The sequence below is a fragment of the Manis javanica genome, chromosome X, assembly GCF_040802235.1.
Source record: "Manis javanica isolate MJ-LG chromosome X, MJ_LKY, whole genome shotgun sequence".
Taxonomy (NCBI): Eukaryota; Metazoa; Chordata; class Mammalia; order Pholidota; family Manidae; genus Manis; species Manis javanica.
Genome location: NC_133174.1, coordinates 36,522,000 through 36,544,119, shown reverse-complemented (window position 1 = coordinate 36,544,119; position 22,120 = coordinate 36,522,000).

The following is a 22,120-nucleotide window of genomic DNA, read 5'->3' as shown; positions in this document are numbered from 1 at the left end:
CCTGTGGTGTAGCGGGAGGCATCCTGAAAAACAGGACAATAGGGTTCTAGAATGGATGAGGGGTGCATTTTTTGACATCAATGTCCTAGCATGGTGGGGGCTTAGAAATGCAGCTTTCAGGCTCAGAAGTTAGCTAACCAAATGAGCACAAAATCTGATGCATTCTGGCTTCCTTAGGCACCACGGAATGAAATAGAGAAGTCATCTCCTTTTTAATCTCTTCAGTTTTCTCAGAAGAGGATAAGTATCCATAAATCAAGTCTGAAAATAGTTCACTAACAATTGTTTCTCTGACATTGACTGTCTGGTGTTCCAGGTCCAATTGTACTCCTGAGCATTACTCAAATGCTCATGGGGCTACCATGGTGTTACATCCACCCTCAGCATCTCAACTCTAACCCAGACTAGCATCTCAGTTTCCAGGACAACCTTGACACCATGCTGTCTTGGTTCACCAGAGAGGATGGGGCAGTCCACTGTTAGTACAGTCCACCTGTGAATTATTTGTCCTGTAGAGATGATGGTTTTGTACACTCTTTGGCATAGCATTCACACATGTTTTAGAAAGCCAGCAGGGTTAAATGTGTATTTGTGGCTTTGGAACAGAATGAAATTAATGCTGTTAAACCCTGACCTTGATCTTAACCTTCACAGTGATAGAGCCAGTCCACTAACTGGAGACTCTCCTCATTCTGAAGGCAAAGGTGAAATAGTAATTTGGACTGTTACACAAAGAGAAATTTTTTCATGAAAGAGAATTAAATTTAATACAAGTTAAATGGTTATAATTCTTAACTGATAATGAAGTATTAACTGCTGGTCACATTTATAGCTATTCTTTCATGTTGCAAATAAAAAAGTGGAAATAATACTGCTAGCCTTAAAATATCTCCTCCTGGCTTTGAAAACTCAATTTGCTTTCAGAGTCATATGCTCCCAAACTCCAGTCATTATTTCCTTGCTACCAATTTGGGACTGGAGGGGGCAGTTATATGACTTATACTTTCCAAACTCCCTGAAAACCATAGAAAATATTCCCTTCAAAGCCCATTACATGGCCTATTGTCAAAGCTTGCCCCGTGGAAATGAGCTTGGAATTATTACAGCCATAGAACAGTGGCACTGGGATGGACATTCAAAATCATCCATTCTCATCTCTACCTAAATAGATGAACAAATGGAGGCCCACAGAAGCCCAGGAACTTGTTCAAAATCACACACTGACTCTTGGATTTGGAACTAGAACCCAGGCATCCTGCTCCCCAGCCATGGGTACTAGCAGTGAAAGGACCTTCACTGTTTTTAGGATCATGGATATGGAATACAGTGAATGGGCTGGCAAAGAGCATGGCAAGACGGAATAAAGTTTAATGGGGCATAGCAAGGCTGAGAAAGAGGAAAAAAAGTTCTATTTCCCTAACGACCTAAAAATAGCCCTGGGAACTGCAAGTATTTAGACATTATTGGATATTTAGTTACTATGGAATTTGTAGTATATCTTTAAAAAATTAAATATATTTAGCCTTATTTTAATGTCTACCCCTAAGGATTGAGAGAGAACCCAATGAAAACATTGATCAGTTGAACACTATTCCTGGAATGCCTTAGGAATGTTCACCCGTCTTCTCCATTTGCTATGCGTGAATAAGGGGAAATCAAAAAATATATTCTAATCTTAGTAGCTTACATCTCAAAAATCTGTATGATAATCCAGCACAGTGGAAGACAAGCCTCTTATAAACTGTTCTTGCCCTCATCATTTATAAGCACTTAGTAATGAGTTAACACTGCACTGGAAGATAGAGGGATTTATAGACTGAATTGATTTTCTTGAGATCTCAGTTTCCCAGACCAATCTGTTAAGTCTTATTTATGTAAGCTCCTGAACTTTCCCCAGAAGCTTAGAAGGAAGGAAAAATCAGCTCTTCTTGGTAATGAGGAAAGAATGGTTGATTTTCTTCTGAATTTAAGTGTCTGCTAATCCACTCAGCACTTTATTGTGTATTAGGAAGACCAGGCTGCATACATGTTATGACTCCTTTATGAGTAACTTGATGTCTTCCTTATGACCTGGGAGGAATTAAGGTACAGACTTACTTCTGGTCACTTCTTCAGGCCTGACTGAAACATCCACACTTGAGCAAGAGAGCTGCCCAAGATGGAGCACCAAATGCATGGGGGTTGGGGGTTGGGAAGGCTTAGATCCGAAAGGGAAGCCATATCCTACTGATGCTGCCCTCTTCCTGACCCCAGGATGCAGCCACACCCTGGGGACAGACATGCCCATTCCCTTCACAAATGAGAACAGTGGAGGGACATGGATCTGGGAAGAGAGGGTCTGTACTTATCTGTATCAGGACACCCTGGGAGGAGCACTTTGCTTAGTAATGCCTATTTCAAGGCACAAACAGGCACCCAGCCACTCCTTGTTGAAGGACAGCATTTTATGAGAAAATGCCATTGCATGCCAACAAATCCAAGTTTTCCTGTGAGTCTTCACTATATTGATGAAATGTTTTGGTATATTCTTCTGTAAACCTATGACAGCATAGGCCTTTTCTGTAATTTGATTGTGAAGGCAATTCCAAATTTCTCATTGATTAAAGTCATTCTGTGCCCTCAAATATAATGCCATCTTCTCATGTGGTAGACAGAATATTTTAAAGTCGGTGACTATGGTGAACATGGGCATGTGCCAAGGAAGGATTTGTTGCCTCGGCAGTCAATCCCTTCAGGGACTGCCTCAGCTGCAGAGTCACCTTGCCCAAGGGCAGGCTCTTTCAGGCTCCTATGTGATGGAGGATGGGGTATGAGAGCCTGGCTCTCTTGGCTGGATGACAGAAATTTCAGCCTGTGATCCTGACTTCAGAGCTGTCCTCTGGATTGACTGAGGCATGCCAGCTCTACTTCTCTTTCTGCCTAAGCTTGCTCCCTGCCCTTGCCTTCCACAGGTCTGATCCCTTCTAAGTACCCTGTCCCACAAGCTCCATCCCAGCATCTGACTCATGGGAACCAAGCCTGCAACAACAACTTTTACCTATTTAATTGGCCTATCAAAGGAAACAAGTGCATATAAGCCTCATAGTTGCATGGTGTAGCCCATAATAGTTCAGGTTCAAATCAATGTTTCTCCTTCCTTTAAATGCATAGTTTAAACACAGGTGCCAGAACCTTGCTGTGTGTTAGCTAGAATGCTAAATGCTGCAGATACTGAGGTAAAAAAGTCGTAGCCTTGCTTTTAATATGTGAACAGGCTAGAAAGGGTGAGAGATGACTATAAAAAGTGTACTGATAACATACAGAGCTAATGCACAAAGCAGATGATCTAGTGTGTTTGGTTTTAAAGTGGCTGTTTTGAAAGTAAAGGGATATGACTTTCAATAACAACAATAGCATTTGTACAGTGCTTGCACAGGGAGTATCTCATTTGGTTTCCAAAATATCTTTATCTGTTAAGTTAATTATTACAAAAATCTCACAGATAAGAAGCTGGAGGTTGTCTTCTGACTTTAAAGTCTGCATTTTCTTTGCTATTCCCAAGCATCCTTTTTCTTTTTTCTGAAGCTGTGGACAGAAGGGAAGACCACTGAACCATTTTGTGTTGGTTTATGCCATTTCTCACTAGCAACCTATGATCCCAGAATGTACACAAATCATTCAGGACTTTGACCCAATAGAACTTTCAACACTATACTATTGTAATCCAAACTTCAGGAGAAAATAAACACATTCCAAATTATATGCGAAATCAAAGCAGTGCTTATGAGTTTAAAAACCTATCATATTTGGTTGTAATCTTATGAATAGCTTCAATGCCCTAGTTTTATACATATGTGTTAACTTGAATATTTTATTTTAAAACTGTTGAGGGTTGGACATGGCTCCCCAGGAGCAGTTTGATTTGTGTGGCATGTCGGTGCCATCATCACTGCTGTCATGATCATTGTCTTCATCATCATCATCGATCTTGACCCCACATCTGTAACATAGGATGAGTCCATATATAGACTTCATGGTACTATGAGGATTAAATGAGTTAATGTGTGGTGTGGAGAAACCTAAAACCATATCCAACACCAGGTAGCACTTATATGTATTAGCTACCATTTGCATTATGCATTTGTAGTTTGAACAAGTTGTATCCCTCAAATGTAGCTTTGGTTAAGCTGGACATTATTCTTACCCATATTTTTTGCCCAGTAAAGTTATGCATTCTTATGATTTCCTATTATACTACTTTATAATAAAAAGTTCTCATTTTTTAAGGTTGTATCACTACATTGATAGAAATAAATCAAAGCTCGTTGTTATCTTTTAGCTTAACTTTTAGCTCGTGTATTCTGCTGTGGAATTACATTCACACTAGTGGCAGAAGACACCTATTAGGCCATTTTATTTGCCCTCCTATGTGCCAGAACCAAGCTTGGATGGAGACAAGCGAAGCAACGAAATGTGCAAGTTTCTCAATACGTTTCCTGGGAAATTAATTTGCCTTGAAATCAATGTACAGCTTTCTCTTCCTCCCATCATCCAATCATTCTCAGAAACACTGTCTTCCACCCACCCTCCTACCCCCAACTGCTCCTTTAACAATTCCTCTTATAGGTTTGAGTTAAGGAGCCTATTGTGAAGCACATTCTGAGAAGTGGCCTGCCAGAAGAACTTCATGAAGGCACATTTTTGGTTAAATTTAAATTTAAGAACACCAAGGAGTCAGAGATTATACATTCCACCCCAAAGAAGGGAGAATCAGTGTAAATAGTACAAGTTAATACACCTAAATAATTTATTCCTTACATTAATTCCTACTTTTCCAGAATAGCACAGCTATTGATTAGCACAATCTATACATTTTCCCAAAACAGCACAGTTATTAACACAGTTTAATACATCTAAATCCTTCATCTCCTACATTAGTTCCTATTTTTCCAAAACAGCAGTCATTTACTCAGAACCAGAATCCTTGGTAGCAAGTCCTGGATCTGAACAAAGGGTGGAATATCAAATTAAAATTGGAAAATTGCAATTCTATATTACCCAAACTCTGTGCTGCCTAATACAATTGGAATGTGAGCCACATAAATTATTTTAAATTTCGTAGTAGCCACATTAAAAACATAAAAATAAATAGGTAAAATTGACTTTAACATATTTTACTTAATCCACAATATCCTGAATATTATCATTTCACTATGTAATAAATACAATAAGTTATTAATGAGATATTTAACATTCTTTCGTCAAACTAAATCCTTTTTTTTTGAGGAATATGATTCTTTATTGAAAAACACCACTAATACTGACAGACTTCAAAAGCAACTCACACTTCCAGAAAACAAAGCTTTTTCAAACCTGTTTGAATTTCAAAGTTAGCAGCATACCAAGTCTTTGAAATCTGCTGTTTATTTTACACTCACAGTGCATATCAATTAAACTATATATGTATTTTTTTGGGATTTCATGGATGTACTGGAATCCCTGAGAACAAAGGGTAAATGTGGTGGACAAGTCCAAGAACAAGAAAGAGAGGACAAGCCTGCAAATTATGGATGAACCAGTGCAGAACCTGGCAAGCAATTGTTACTTGGAAGTTACAGAGACTTTATTATTACCGTGGCTTTGCCCAACAATCCCCTAGGAGTCAGGAGACCTGAGTGCACTCCTGGCTCCCCCACTAATGGGCTGAGTGATCCAGAGTAAGTCACATGCTTTCTACTACTCAGTTTTCTAGACCAGATTATGAAGCTCTCTCCCCATATCAAGAATATTCTTTCTATACACACACACACACACTCCTGTTCTAACACTCACCTATTCTCAAGGTAAAGAAGATTTTTTAAAAATTTGTATCTGGTGTACTTTCACCACTAAGGAAACTTATATTTTGATTTTTCAGTTTTATTAGAGTTTTTAGTTTTTCCTTTTGTTCTTTTCAAGAATTGGGTGTGGATGATGTTTTATATGTGATTAAAAGTGGACGTAAACTCATTAAAATGTTGCTTGGCTAATCTCGGAATGCAATGAATTGCTGAGAATGCATCATTGATTTTGAGAATCAAAAAACTTTAAATATGGTGTATTTCATGAGAAATGTATGACATTTTTTCCCCTCCTAGCTCACCCTTTCTCTTTTCCCTTCTAAAAAAGGTGGCAAGCAGCAGATGGAAGGGAAGGCATTGTGAGTTGTTGAGTGGTGGGTGGGTGGGTCTTTTGTGCATGGAGGCCCTGGATATACGCCAAAAGTATTTGAGGAATAAAGAGATCTATCCAGGCTTTTCAGCAGAGTGCTCATTCATAATTAAGTTGCTTAGTTGCAGGGCCATCAAAGGAAAACTTCAAATGCCCTGACTGCATAGCCGCCTGTGCTAAAAGCAGCCGTGAGACTGTTCTCGGGGAAAGGCAAGGCCATGGCAAGTACTCAGGCAGCACAGAGCAGAGATGGCATGTGGAAAACGAAAGCAAGAACCAGGGCTGGGTGTCAGAGGAACCTGGCAAGGGTTTGTTAGGTCTGAGACTGGGAATCTAGCCCTAGAACTCATGCTGATGTGCAAGAACCTTAAGCCTGTGTACTGCATTGCCCCAAACACGAGACTGATTTTAAAATACGCCTTTGACCTCATGTATGGAGTATTTCCTCGCCATCACATATTGTGCTGGACACAAGTATAAGATCTAATTTAATCCTCAACAACTTTGCTGTTAGATGTGTTTTACAGGCAGGGAAACCAGAGCTTAGAGAGGTTGAATGATTTGCCCCGAATCTTGCAACCAGTAAGGAGCAGTGACAGACTGACCACAGATCTCTCTGTCTACTAATCTGAAGTAGTGTTTTTGCTCCATCTACCCTCTGTCCCCGCACTCACCTCAGTTTGACCCTCACTCAAGACACATTCCCACTAGATGACTGCATTAGAGGATCGGGATCAAAGGTCAATCTGTCCTAAAAACCTCTTACGACTCAAGTCTTTTTAAGACCAGCCTTTATTTCTAAAAGGTACTTAGGAGTTTCTAGGGAATCTGGGTACTCCAGCTAACCCCTGGGGCCCCTTAAACTTCCCAAGGAAACTTTAAGTCAGACTTTCCTTGGTCTTGAATCCAAAGGATTTGGGTGAAACTCAGCTGGGCTTAAGACTTCGTAACAGAGACATGCCTGGATCATTTTATTTTGCTCCCTGCAATGGTATGAAGTAGAGATATGGGATCAGACCATTTACACCTTCCCAGAACCCAGGGCTACCCCTAGAGATAACCTAGCTCTGTGGCCTTGTTTTAGCCATGATAGGCTGAAAGAGATGAAGGTGACAAATCTAGCAAACAGCAACATAGGACAAGAGCTCCCGTCTCAGCCATGAAGGTTAATGGCTATTGAAGGACTGCCTATTCTCCTCCACTCATCCCATCCCCTCATCACACCCCACCCTTGTGCTCATGGCAAATTCAGACCAGGCCCACTGGCAGAATGAATTTCTGGAGCTGAAGAATGACAGAGATCTACACAAGAAAGCAAGCCAACACAGCTGCTGATAACCATAGCCTACCCATTCAAACAGACAAGCACTACAGATGGCATGCATCTCCCCAGGAATATAATCATCACAGGCACATAGCGTGCAGTGGTGGCCTCCTGCTTCATGCTAGGTAGGCAAGATTTTTCAGTTCTGTTCCCCAAAGAATTATATCATCACAGCAAACAGCATTTGAAGCAAATTCACACTGGCCAGACATTTGGTATGTAGCCTTTAGATGGTGCTAATGTTCTTCTATAACAGAGAGTCTGCACGAACTTTGCTCACAATCAAAGTAGGTAGAAGAGACCTCCAGAAAGTAGCTGTATTTCAAACCTGCTGTGCCAGGCCCTGGAACACACCCACAAACACTTTGGGAGGTATCTTGATTAAAATACATTTCTGGGGCTTTCACTACTATAGCAAGGTTTTGGTAATGCTAAATGCACCAGGCTACTCCAGGTAGGTCTCATGCAATCCATGCCATTGGTCAATACTTCAAACATGAATACACATCCTCAGGGTTCAGATTCATCTTGCATCTTTGTGCGTTGACTAGAACTTGTGGAAATCTTGGCTCCTAATGTCCAATTGTGTCACTAGATTGTGTGATGGAGCCATTCATTTTGTGAGGCAGTTTTCCCTGGGAAAGCCTCATTTATTCACTTAAGAAAGAACTGATGAAACCCAGCATCATTCATTTTTTTCTGGCTCTGAAAAAAGGGGTGGGGAAAAACACATCACACCATAGCAACCTTTCTACAGCAGGCTTTTATGTCTGATTTCTTCTCTTTTCCACACATTGTGAGCGCCTGAAGCTCCATTTGTCTCCTAGTCTTGCCAAAAGAGACAATGCTTTGCTACCCAGTTTTTCTTTGCCAATGCAACGGGTGACAGGCTGGGTCACAGTCGCATTGAGAAGCCCTGGACATTGTTCAGGTTTTCTATTCAGGAAGAAAATAACTCTTTGTTCATTCACTTGGAAAGCTCAGCACATGTGGGAGCTGACAGAGTTTCCCGAAGTATACACTTAGTATATGTATGTGATGTGTGTGTGCACGTGTTGTGTATGCATGCATGCGTAGAGTAGACGAGGACTGGAGAACAGCAAGGGGTGAAGGTCAGGAGGGAAGTGAAGTGCCCATCTGATCATCTGGTGAGAAAAAGTTTGGGAGAGTCATGATACCATTATTCTAATGTCTGAAAGTCTACTGTCATGGAAAAAAATTAATTTGTCTGGAAAGATAATGTAAAGGACAGAATCATATCCAAAGGGATCAAAATCTTTGGCAGATAGATTTCCATTCAATTTCACCAAGAATTTTTTTGTTTTATTTTTTAAAATTAAAAAAATTCCAGTTTACAGAAGAGTTGCAAGGAAAGTACAAAGAACACTCATATGCTGTTCATCTAGACTCCTCAATTGTTAATATTTTGCCACATTTGCTTACTCTATCTCTCTTGTATTTGCATTTATATTTTCCTGAACTGTTTGAGAGTAAATGGCATTATAATATCCTTATATCCCTAAATATTTCATCATGCATTTCCTAAAAATAAGAATACTGTCTTCATAACCAGAGTAAAATTATATACCCCAAACTCAAATTTCAGCAAGTGTCCTAGCGATGTCCTTTATAACAAGATTTTTTCCTCTGATCCAGGATCAGGAAAAATCACTGGTGATGTTAATAAGTATGGACATTTTAAGATTTAGGATTTTCAGAAATGAAAAGGCCTATGTCAAGTATCAAATTTCAAATACCGGTCGTCAGATAGACCATATAGAGCTTACCAGCTCAGGGTATGTGGCAGAATAAAAGACTTATTTAAACAAATAAAGTAAATAACCAAAAACCTTTATGGTTGAGGCTTTTGCATCCTCTGTATGAAATTTGCCTGACCCAAAGTTATAAAAATATCCTATTATGTCTTCCTCTGGAAACTTTATAGTTGTAGGTTTTACATTTAGGTTTATTATATATATCCCCTCCCCCAATTTTTTTTTTGTCAGTGGAATGAGGGTTGAGGTTTCTTCTTCTCTTTTTTTCTTTACAGTTTTTCCAGTTCCATTTCTTTGGAACACTAAAGCCCTACTAATCATCTGGCATCTTTCATAGATGAAGAAGTTTGGCCAAAGCATGGCACTCCAATGGGAAGCTGAGCAGAGTGGGCATTGCACTGGGAGGGATTGCGCCCCCTTGGCGGGAACATCGGTGGTTGGGGATTAGTCCTAAGGGCCAGACGTGTCAATTGTGGTCTTTGTGATGACTTTCAAAAGACAGTAAGAGACTTGTTTGCTGTCTCAGAAAACACAGATCAGTGGGCTGGTCTAATGGTAAGTTACCACTTGGGGGAGGTCATGCCTGGCCAAGAAGCAGCCCCCTGAGAGTCCAGCAGTGCCCCAAAGCAATGAAAACAGGTGGGAATTCCAATGTGAATTTAGCCTGAAACGTGCAGAATGCCATGTGAATTCATTTTGGAAAAGGGGAGGCTAACTTAGTTGGGAGACATTCAAGTTGAGACTTGAACGATGGGCAGGAGAGAGCCAAGTGGGGAGGAGGGTGAAGATGGCATATGTACATGCTGGAGGTGGCAGAGCTGGCAGCCAGTGACAGGCAGCCACAGAGCATGCACGTGGGAGTGAGGCGAGTGTGGAGTAGGGTGGAGAGGACATGGAAAGACAGGCAGGAGCTGACCTGACTCTCCAGGAACTTTATGCTATGCTAGGGATTTTAGACTTGAATTTGGTGCATTGTTAAGAGTTTGAAAATTTTTAAGTGTTAGTGACTTTTCTGTTCCAAGAGTTTTCAGGCACTAACAGATATTCATACAGTTACTTGTGTCTCACTATTTAATTTATCAAAGATATAAATATAAAAACCTGTATTTTTAACTTTTAAGCTCAACTTATAGGTTGTATGTACAGCCTTTGATTTTTGTATAAGAAAAGGAATAATCAGTTTAATTGGATTTTTGATTAGTGTGCACTTATTTCAGAAATGTGACAGATCAAATTCTTCTAAATAGTTAGCACAAGTTCCATCTTTACTTAATCAAGTTACCTTAGATATTTCACACTACATTTATAAATTAAATGTGTTTAAGTCTCTCAAATTTACAAAGGCAGACTCACAAATCTAACATAAAAAACCTCCCTAAAATTTAGTAGATCAAATTCTCTTAAGCATTTCAAGGATCTTAAAAAAAGAAAAGAGAAGCCTGCTTGGAGGAACACAAACCTTCAACACTTGTCAATATACTTGTCCAAACACTACATACCCTAAGTGTTCTGTTTTTAATACTTTCCTTGTGTTACTTAGTTAAGCAAGAGGAAGACATTTATGAGTTCAGTTTAGTTGAGGTTTCTGTTGGAAATTCTGGGCTGTGAAAGTCTGGCCAGAAGTTTCACACACTCTCTGTTTTAAAATGTACCCAGTATTGATTTTACTCAGATATCTTAAGACTTGCAAAAATGGTAATGAGTGTCATGAAGGAAGAAGTTTTACTCACAGATCCCTAGAATCAGGAGGCACTCCAAACCATGCAGGGATACACAGGGAAGCACCAGAGTTAGTCAGGAAGCAGGAGTAAGGGGAAAACGTGGGTAAGAGTCTTGACTGCAGTGTTTGCGGAAAGGAACATGTGAGGCAAGATAGGCAACACAGCATGTTTAGGACTGAAAAATTTGGATAATTTTGGTGGACTCTGAGATATAAAGGTGGCCCTAGTTGTCCAGAACCTGTCCTTGGGGTGAGTTGGGGCAGAGGGATAGTGCCCTGCACTGCAAGAGCCTGACAGAAATTGGTGGATGGTGGGTATGCGCTCAGGATTGGATGGTTTGCAGTGAGTTGTTTGCTAGTTCCAGGAATTAGTTAACCTTAAAAGGGGCAGTCGCTAAATGAGTCCTCAAGGCCCCAGGATGTCAAAGCATCATAAAATACAGAAAATTTTTAAAATGATCAATATATACTGAGATTCCCACTCAATATGAAGTAGGCAACCGTTGGGAAGTCCTCTGTTTTGCATTCAGCTGTTGCCTACCATGTCACCTGTCATCTGGGACTTAACCAATCATACAAATTTCAGGTTCTAATAATATAATATATCATAGTATTTCTGACTGGAAATCATTCATCTATGCTATTAGCTGAGACCCTTTTTGGGCCCTCCGATTGTAATTCCCTTTTGCACAGTCACTGGTAATGCCCTATATTAGGCCTTATTATATTATACATGGATGAAATTTAGAGCCCTGTACTCTGGCCTCAAGTGTGTCCTATGTCTCTTTTCTCTTTCTAATTCTTATGTGCCTTATGAATTGCTCTTCTGTTACTGCTTTATTCACTTATTCATGCAACAACTGATTATGGAGGGCCCACTATGTGGTACTGTTCCAAATGCTAAGGCTACACCAGTGAACAAAACAGAGGAAACTGCCTGGCCTCATGGGGATTAAATTCTAACAGGGACAGGCAACCAAAAATGCACATAATAAATAAGTTAATTGTAGAGTATATCAGAAGGTGGTAAGTGTTATGGAAAAAAGATAAAGTAAGGCAGGGTAAGGGGGATTGGGGATGCTGGAGGGGTGTGAGAAAAGTTTGAAATAAGGTGGATGGGGTTGGCCTCACAGACAAAGGAGCATTTGAGCAACGGCTTCACAGTTACTAATGGAGTGATATGATCATATCTGAAGGTCAAGGCTGTGGTTCTGTTGGCTCCACCTGTCATCCCCTAATGGTTAGATGGGGAGATAATAGGAGGAAGAGAGAGAGAAGGGACCTGTGACTTGCTGCTGAGGGGAGGTGTTCAGATGTTGAAGGCCCGGCCTGGGTAGCCTGTTTGCATTACCTTGCGGATTCTGCAGGGGGTGGGGTGCTATGCCCTTAGAAGCACTGGGCTGGGCTGGGCGACATGGAGGCCAGGCACAGACACAGGCAGAGCAGTCTTCAGCCCAGAAATTATAGTGAAAGCCATGAGAATGAACAGACTTCAGAGGGGACTCTGGAAGTACCCATATATAAGGGGCAGGGAAAAATGGGAAGACTGATGGGAACATCTAAATGCTTTCAGCCAGAGACAGTGAGGCAGGACCAGGAAAGTAGGAGCCAATGAAGTGGAGTTTAGAGACAACCCAGGGGTGGTCAGCAGTGCATCACCTACCCAAGGATTGTGTGAGAATTGGTGGGGGGAGGTTTGGTGCCATTATCGGGCAGTCTTTGGTGACCTTGGCCACAGATGGTCCATCAATGCGTAGAGGAAAGAAGCAGATTGTGGGAGAGGTGAGCTGCAGTGCCCAGAGGCCACAGAAGTGGACTCAGCAAGATAAGACTGCTGGGTTTTTCCCAGATTCCAGGGAAGGAAAGGGGGAAGAGTCCTCAGCGGTAAGCTCCTGGGCCTGTGCTGTCCTGCCCAAGATCTATTGACTCCTACCTATTGTTCTCCACTACCGCCCAGTTCCTCTTTTTTTTGAGTTTTTTTTATTAAGTTATTATTGATATACAGTCTTATGAAGGTTTCACATGAAAAAACAATGTGGTTACTACATCCACCCATATTATTGTGTCCCCCCCATACTCCATTGAAGTCACTGCACATCAGTATAGTCACTATTTGCCTTCTCTGTGCTACACTGTCTTCCCCATGATCCCCCCCACACCATGTGTGCCAATCATACTATCCCTCAATCCCCTTCCCCTCCCTCCCCACCCGCCCTCCCCCACCCCTCCCCTTTGGTAACCACTAGTTCCTTCTTGGAGTATCTGAGTCTGCTGCTATTTTGTTCCTTCAGTTTTGTTTCATCGTTATACTCCACAAATGAGGGAAATTATTTGGTATTTGTCTTTCTCCACCTGGCTTATTTCACTGAGCATAATATCCTCCAGTTCCATCCATGTTGTTGCAAATGGTAGGATTTCTTTCTTTCTTATGACTGAATAGTGTTCCGTTGTTTATATGTACCACCTCTTCTTTATCCATTCATCTACTGATGGACACTTAGGTGGCCTCCATATCTTGGCTATTGTAAATAGTGCTGTGATAAACATAGAGGTGCAATGTCTTTTTGAATCTGAGAAGTTGTTTTCTTTGGGTGAATTCCTAGGAGTGGAATTCCCAGGTCAAATAGTATTTCTATTTTTACTTTTTTGAGGAAACTCCATATTGCTTTCCACAATGGTTAAAATAGCTTACATTCCCAGCAGCAGTGCAGGAGGGTCCCCCTTTCTCAGCATCCTAGCCAGCATTTGTTGTTCCTAGTCTTTTTGATGTTGGCCATCTTAACTGGTGTGAGGTGATATCTCATTGTGGTTTTAATTTAAATTTCCCTGATAATTAGCCAAGTGGAACATCTTTTCATATGTCTGTTGGCCATCTGAATATCTTCTTTGGAGAAGTGTCTGTTCAGATACTCTGCCCATTTTTTAATTGGATTATTTGCTCTTTGGGTATCGAGGTGAGTTACTTCTTTATATATTTTGGATGTTAACCCCTTATGGGATATGTCATTTACAAATATATTCTCCCATACTGCTAGATGCCTTTTTGTTCTATTGATGGTGTCCTTTGCTGTACAGAAGCTTTTTAGCTTTACGTAGTCCCATTTGTTCATTTTTGCTTTTGTTTCCCTTGCCCAAGGAGATGTGGTCAGGAAAAAGTTGCTCATGTTTATATTCAAGACAGTTTTGCCTATGTTTTCTTCTAAGAGTTTTATGGTTTCATGACTTACATTCAGGCCTTTGATCCATTTTGAGTATACATTTGTGTATGGAGTTAGACAATAATCTAGTTTCATTCTCTTACATGTAGCTGTCCAGTTTTGCCAACACAAGTTGTTGAAGAGGCTTTCATTTCCCCATTGTATATCCATGGCTTCTTTATCGTATATTAAATGGTTGTATATGTGTGCATTTATATCTGGCCTCTCTATTTTGTTCCATTGGTCTATGGGTCTGTTCTTGTGCCAGTACCAAATTGTTTTGATTACTGTGGCTTTGTAGTAGAGCTTGAAGTTGGGGAGCATAAACCCCCAGCTTTATTCTTCCTTCTCAGGCTTGCTTTGGCTATTCAGGGTCTTTTGTGGTTCCATATGAATTTTAGAACTATTTGCTCTAGTTTGTTGAAGAATGCTATTGGTATTTTGATAGGGATTTCATTGAATCTGTAGATTGCTTTAGGCAGGATGGCCATTCTGACAATATTAATTCTTCCTATCCATGAGCATGGGATGTGTTTCCATTTATTGGTATCTTCGTTAATTTCTCTCATAAGTGTCTTGCAGTTTTCAGAGTATAGGTCTTTCTCTTCCTTGGTTAGGTTTATTCCTAGATATTTTATTCTTTTTGATGCAACTGTGAATGGAATTGTTTTCTTGATTTCTCTTTCTGCTAGTTCATTGTTAGTGTATAGGAATGCAACAGATTTCTGTGTATTAATTTTGTATCCTGCAACTTTGCTGAATTCCAATATTAGATCTAGTAGTTTTGGAGTGGATTCTTTAGGGTTTTCCATGTACAATATCACATTATCTGCAAACAGAGACAGTTTAACTTCTTCTTTACCAATCTAGATGCCTTTTATTTCTTTGTGTTGTCTGATTGCCATGGCGAGGACCTCCAGAAATATGTTGAATAAAAGTGGAGAGAGTGGGCATCCTTGTCTTGTTCCTGATCTTAAAGGAAAGGCTTCCAGCTTCTTGCTGTTAAGTATGATGTTGACTGTGGGTTTGTCCTATATGGCCTTTATTATGTTGAGGTACTTGCCCTCTATACCCATTTTGTTGGGAGTTTTTATCATGAATGGTTGTTGAATTTTCTCAAATGTTTTTTCGGCATCTATAGAGATGATCATGTGGTTTTTGTTGTTTTTGTTGATGTGGTGGATGATGATAGATTTTCAAATATTGTACCACCCTTGCATCCGTGGAATAAATCCTACTTGATCATGATGGATGATCTTTTTGATGTATTTTTGAATTTGGTTTGCTAATATTTTGTTGAGTATTTTTGCATATATGTTCATCAGGGATATTGGTCTGCAATTTTCTTTTTTTGTGGTGTCTTTGCCTGTTTTTGGTATTAGGGTGATGCTGGCCTCCTAGAATAAGTTTGGAAGTATTCCCTCCTCTTCTACTTTTTGGAAAACTTTAAGGAGAATGGGTATTAGGTCTTCACTAAATGTTTGATAAAATTCAGTGAATCCATCTGGTCCAGGGGTTTTGTTCTTAGATAGTTTTTAAATTACCAATTCAATTTCCTTGCTAGTAATTGGTCTATTCAGATTTTCTGTTTCTTTCTGGATCATCCTTGGAAGGTTGTATTTTTCTAGAAAGTTGTCCATTTCTTCTAGGTTATCCAGTTTGTTAGCATATAATTTTTCATAGTATTCTTTAATAATTCTTTGTATTTCTGTGGTGTCTGTAGTGATTTTTCCTTTCTCATTTCTGATTCTGTTTATGTGTCTAGACTCTCTTTATTTCTTGATAAGTTTGGCTAAGGGTTATCTGTTTCATTTATTTTCTTGAAGAACCAGCTCCCGCTTTCATTGATTCTATTGTTTTATTCTTCTCGATTTTATTTAGTTCTACTCTAATCTTTATTATATCCCTGCTTCTACTGACTTTGGGCCTCATTTGTTCTTCTTTTTCAAGTTTTGTTAGTTGTGAGTTTAGACTGTTCATTTGGGATTGTTCTTTCCTGAGGTAGGCCCGTATTGCAATATACTTCCCTCTTAGCATGGCCTTTGCTGCATCCTACAGATTTTGCAGTGTTGAATTATTGTTGTCATTTGTTTCCATTTATTACTTGATCTCTGTTTTTATTTGGTCATTGATCCATTGGTTATTTAGGAGCATGTTGTTATGCCTCCATGTGTTTGTAGGCTTTTTTGTTTTCTTTGCATAATTTATTTCTAGTTTCATACCTTTGTGGTCTGAGAAGCTGGTGATGGTGGTTGGTACAATTACAATCTTTTTGAATTTACTGAAGCTCTTTTTGTGGCCTAATATATGATCTATTCTTGAAAATGTTCCATGTGCACTTGAGAAGAATGTGTATCCTGTTGCTTTTGGGTGTAGAGTTCTGTAAATGTCTGTTAGGTCCATCTGTTCTAATGCATTGTTCAATGCCACTGTCTCCTTACTTATTTTCTGTCTGATTGATCTGTCCTTTTAAATGAGTGGAGTGTTGAAGTCTCCTAGAATGAATGTATTGTATTCTATTTCCCCATTCAATTCTGTTAGTATTTGTTTCACATACATAGGTGCGCCTGTGTTGGGTGCATAGATATTTATAATGGTTATATCCTCTTGCTGGATTGACCCCTTTATCATTATGTAATGTTCTTCTTTGTCTCTTGTGGCTTGCTTTATTTTGAAGTCTATTTTGTCTGATACAAGTACTGCAACTCCTGCTTTTTTCTCCCTATTAGTTGTATGAAATATCTTTTTCCATCCCTTGACTTTTAGTCTGTGTATGTCTTTGGGTTTAAAGTGAATCTCTTGTAGGCAGCATATACATGGGTCTTGTTTTCTTATCCATTCTGTGACTTTATGTCTTTTGATTGGTGCATTCAGACCATTTACATTTAGGGTGATTATCGATAAGTATGTACTTATTGCCATTGCAGGCTTTAGATTCGTGGTTACTAAAGGTTCCAGGGTAACTTCCTTACTATAAAAAGGCTAACAACTCACTTAGTATGCTATTACAAATACAACCTTAAGGTTTTCTTTTTTCCCCCTTTTTCTTCCTCCTCCATTCTTTATATATTAGATATCATATTCTGTACTCTTTGTCTATCTCTTGACTGACTTTGGGGGTAGTTGATTTAATTTTACATTTGCTTAGTAATTAACTGTTCTGCTTTTTTTACTGTGGTTTTATTACCTCTTGTGATAGCTATTTAGCTTTAGGAACACTTCCATCTATAGCAGTCCCTCGAAAATACACTGTAGAGATGATTTGTGGGAGCTAAATTCTCTCTGCTTTTGCTTATCTAGAAATTGTTTAACCCCTCCTTTGAATTTAAATTATAATCTTGCTGGATAGAGTATGCTTGGTTCCAGGCACTTCTGCTTCACTGCATTAAATATGTCATGCCACTCCCTTCTGGCCTGTAATGTTTCTGTTGAGAAGTCTGATCATAGCCTGATGGGTTTTCCTTTGTATGTGATTTTTTTCTCTCTCTGGCTACTTTTAATAGTCTGGCCTTATCCTTGATCTTTGCAATTTTAATTATTTTATGTGTTGTCATTTTCTTCGTTGGGTCCATTGTGTTGGAAGATCTGTGCACCTCCATGATCTGAGACTATCTGCTTCCCCAGATGGGCAAAGGTTTCAGCAATTACCTCCTCAAAGACACTTTCTATCACTTTTTCTCTCTTTTTCTTCTTCTGTTTCTCCTATAACATGAATGTTGTTCTGTTTATATTGCTCACACAGTTCTCTCAATATTCTTTCATTCCTAGAGATCCTTTTTTTCTCTCTGTGCCTCAGCTTCTTTGTATTCTTCTTCTCTAATTTCTATTTCATTTATCATCTCCTCCACTGTATCTAATCTGCTTTTAAAACCCTCCATTGTGTTCCTTAACAATTGGATCTCTGTCCTAAATTCATTCCTGAGTTCTTGAATATTTTTTTGTACATCCAGGCGCATGTTTATGATTTTTATTTTGAAATCTCTTTCAGGAAGATTGACTAGTTCTGTCTCACTTGTCACTTTTTCTGGTGTTTGTGGATTTAGCTTTGAATCAGGTTCCTTTGATGGTTCATATTTGTATGTGGCCCCTCTAGTGCCCAGAAGCTCTGCTCTCTGGAGCTGCTCAGCCCCTGGAGTGATGTTGGGGGTCATATGGGAGTGGTGCTGGTGCCTGGGGGGAGAAAGAGCTGTTTTCTGCTTCCCAGCTGCTATTCCTGTCTCCACTGCCAGAGCCAGTGAGCCAAACACACAGGTGTAAGCCTCTATGCTTTGCATTTGTAGCTGCTATAGGCGGGGCTTCCCTCTGGCTACCCTGACGCCAGGGCAGGGGTTGCGGTTTTGTGAGCCATGTGCTGGCTGGCTGGGAGGAGGGTGCAGCAGGGTACATACCATGGTGGGGGGTCTTGGAGCTGTATAGCCAGCCAGGGTGATGGAGAGCCTGAAGTTCCTGAGAGTTCCCAACCTGCTGGGAAGAGTGCACCCAGACAATTTTGTCTACCTATCATTTCTCCTGAGCAGTGAGCTCTGTGCAATCCTTGCCCCTTTAGCAACCCTCTCACTTTTAGGAAGTCTCTCAGACTGCCCACTTAGAGCAGGCACATATGGATCCCTTGTTTTCCACAAGAAGCTGGAATCTCAGTATCTCCAGGTATTCCACCTTTTCCAACCTCACTAATCACCAGAGCACCATGCAATGTAGATTCGTGTTCCCAGAGCAGATCTCCATGGCTACATGTTCAGCAGTCCCAGGCTTCCACTCCCTCCCTGCTCCATTTCTCTTCCTCCTGCCAGTGAGCTGGGGTTGGGGAAGGGCTTGGGTCCCACCAGGTCATGGCTTTGGTATGTTACCTGGTTCTGTGAGGTCTGGTCTTCTCTCCAGGTGTATGCAATCTGGTGCAGTCTTCTTTCCTGTTGCTGTTTCAGGATTAGTTGTATCAATTATATTTTCACATTATATGTGGTTTTAGGAGGAGGTTTCTGTCTTACCTCTCACGCCACCATCATTAATCCTCCTAGGCCTGATTCTTCCACCCCTGCCCACTTCCTTTTTAACAGCTTACATTGGTTTGCATAGTCAAGGACATTCTCTTCTGACCTTTGGGCTAATCACCACAAGAAGGCAGAAAAATGACAAGAGCTCTGTTCTGTGATCTCTTTGCATGCTTGCTTTCGTGACTACTCCCCAGGGCCCAAATCTTGCCTCTGGCATCTTTAAAATGTATTTCCATATTTTTATTAATCTAATTCACTTTTACTTTTCTCTTTTTAGCCATTTCTGTTAAGACTTCCTTTTTATCATGTTTTAAAATAAATTGCTGTCAGTAACTATGAGGGTTTACAGCTATAGTCTTCATCTGGAAACATTTCTAATAAAATCTACTCACAATGTAAATTTGCCTATTCCCATGGTCTCCGTTTATTCAACCAATTTATTTCATTTAGACTTTTCTTTTTCTTCTTCTTCTTTTTTTTAACCAGGTTCTGCTTCTGGAATGTTGCATTGAGGATTACAATACCATGATGTTAGCTGCCGGTTGTTTCCAGTATGTAATTTATTCATATAGCAATAATCATCTGGAAGTTTCAGAGTTTTGATTTCAGTGTGTGGTGTTTGATTGCACTCAAATTATATGTGACATGGAGCAATCAGTGATTATGAAAGTGACTTTGTTAATGTCTAGTACGTAGACACTCCACTGAATGTGATCCAAGCAATCAAAGGGCTGTAGTCCCTTTCTCCCATGAAGAGTACATAGTAATGTGTGTTGATTGTTCTGTGGTTTATGCATATTATCATGAACATTATCTCACTTGATTTATATAGTAACCTTCTGGCATAGGAAAGTGGGTTTTATTATATAATTATTTATATATTTCATTTTACTGAAAGGAATTGTGGGAAGATGCCAGTGCTGGCAGCAGCATAGTTTTTCAATCTTCTCACACAAAAAAAGTACAGACCAAGATAGTGAAACTAGAAACATCTACAACAAAACCAAGTGGCACTGTGTCCCCACAAACCACAAAAGTGAAACAGATTTGAAAGAAAACATCAACAGCAAGAAGACTGGTATAGAATCATCCACTGTGCAAGGGAAAGTGTAAGAAAAGAATGGGAACTTTTAGTGACCCTAAGAAACAGATCATCCAAGAATTGCTCATGGGTTTCTCCAAAGGAACAGATTCCCCCTTAGCCTGGAAAGCTCAGGGGTCAATTTGAGAACAGCCCAAATTAGAAGGGGTATTTGCAAGGTCCAGTCTAGGTACCATGTTAAGGTAGGACTTTGCTAGAGTGGTGTGGGCCCTAAGAACTCTCAGAGCTAACTAACCGAAGTGTCTCTCTGAGACAAGGCCCACACTGAAGAGAAATAGTTGACACAGAAGTCAAGGAAAGAAAAGACCCACATAGAAGAGGAGGAGAGTATGGGAGGCAGCAAAGCCCAGGAAGGAATTCATGAAAACTTTCTGGAAGTAAAATGAAGAAAACTTGCAAAGTCATGTAAGATAATCTACCAAAACAGCCAGCATCAGGACATAGTCTAAGAAAACCAGTGGGTTGTAAAGTAAATGAAAAAACATCCTTTGGGTATTCAGGCCAGAAGACCATGCTATGGATAAAGGAGATAAATCAGATTGACATCAGACTATTTATGCCCAAAGACAATGGAGTTGACATATTTATGACACTAAAGAAAAGAAAATGGGAGCAAAGGTTTTTATAAGCACCTAAGCTGACCTTTAAATATAGAGGCTATAGGCAAACTTTTGTGAATCTATAAGAACTCAGGAAATATTATTCCCATGAGCCCTCTCTGAAAAATGTGCTAGACAATAAGTTTCAGAAAACCAATAACTGACCTAAGACTGAAGTCATGGTAAGAAGGGAGAAAGTACTTTGTAAATGGTTATCTCTGACAATGTAAACGCAGTATTCAAAAAATTGAATAATAAAGGAGATTACATAGAAAGTGGGATAAACTTAGGGGGACAGGTGAAATAGGAGAATGTGATCAAGAGGTACAAACTTTTACTTAAAAAGTGAGTAAGTCACAGGGGATGAAAACCACAGCACGAAGAAGGTAGGTCATAATACTGTAATAGCTTTGTATGGTGACAGATGGTAACCACACTTACCATGGCACACATTTCATGATGTACATAATTGTTGAATCACTGTGGTGTACTCTTGAAACTAATATAGTATTGTATGTCAACTATATACATCAATGAAAAAAATTAGGAAAAATTTGCTGACTGTCTTAAATTATAAATTAAGATGAAAAGGATATTACTTTAAAATTATATACTGGGTAGGAGAAACAGGGTAGAAAGTGTTTTCAAGCTAACTTCAACATTGCTCATTGTACAGTATAAACAAAGAAGGAACTAAGGGTATGTATAAAGGCATTAGTATATAGGTGACTGTAAGAGTTTTCTGTTGCTGTTGTAACAAATTACCACACATGTAGTGGCTCAAACAATACAAATTTGTTGTCTTACAGGTGTGGAGGTCAGAAGTCTGAAAAGGGTCTCAGTAGGCTAAAGTCCAGGTGTAGGTAGGGCTGCATTCCTTTTGGAGGTTCTAGAGGAGAATGCATTTCCTTGCCTTTTCAGCTTCTAGAGACTGCCACATTCCTTAGCTCATGGCCCCCTTCCTCCATCCTTAAAGTTAGCAAATGTGGGTAGACTGCTTCCCACATTGCATATCTCTCATCTTGCTTCCACTGTCATATGTCTTTCTCTCATCTTGACTCTCCTGTCTCCCTGTTCTACTTTTAAGGACCCTTGTGATTACATTGGGTCCACCCAGATATTCTAGAATGATTTCCTTATGTTAAGGCCAGTTGATTCACAACTCTAATTCCATCCAAAACCTTAATTCGCTTTTGCTGTGTAACCTAAGATATTCACAGGGT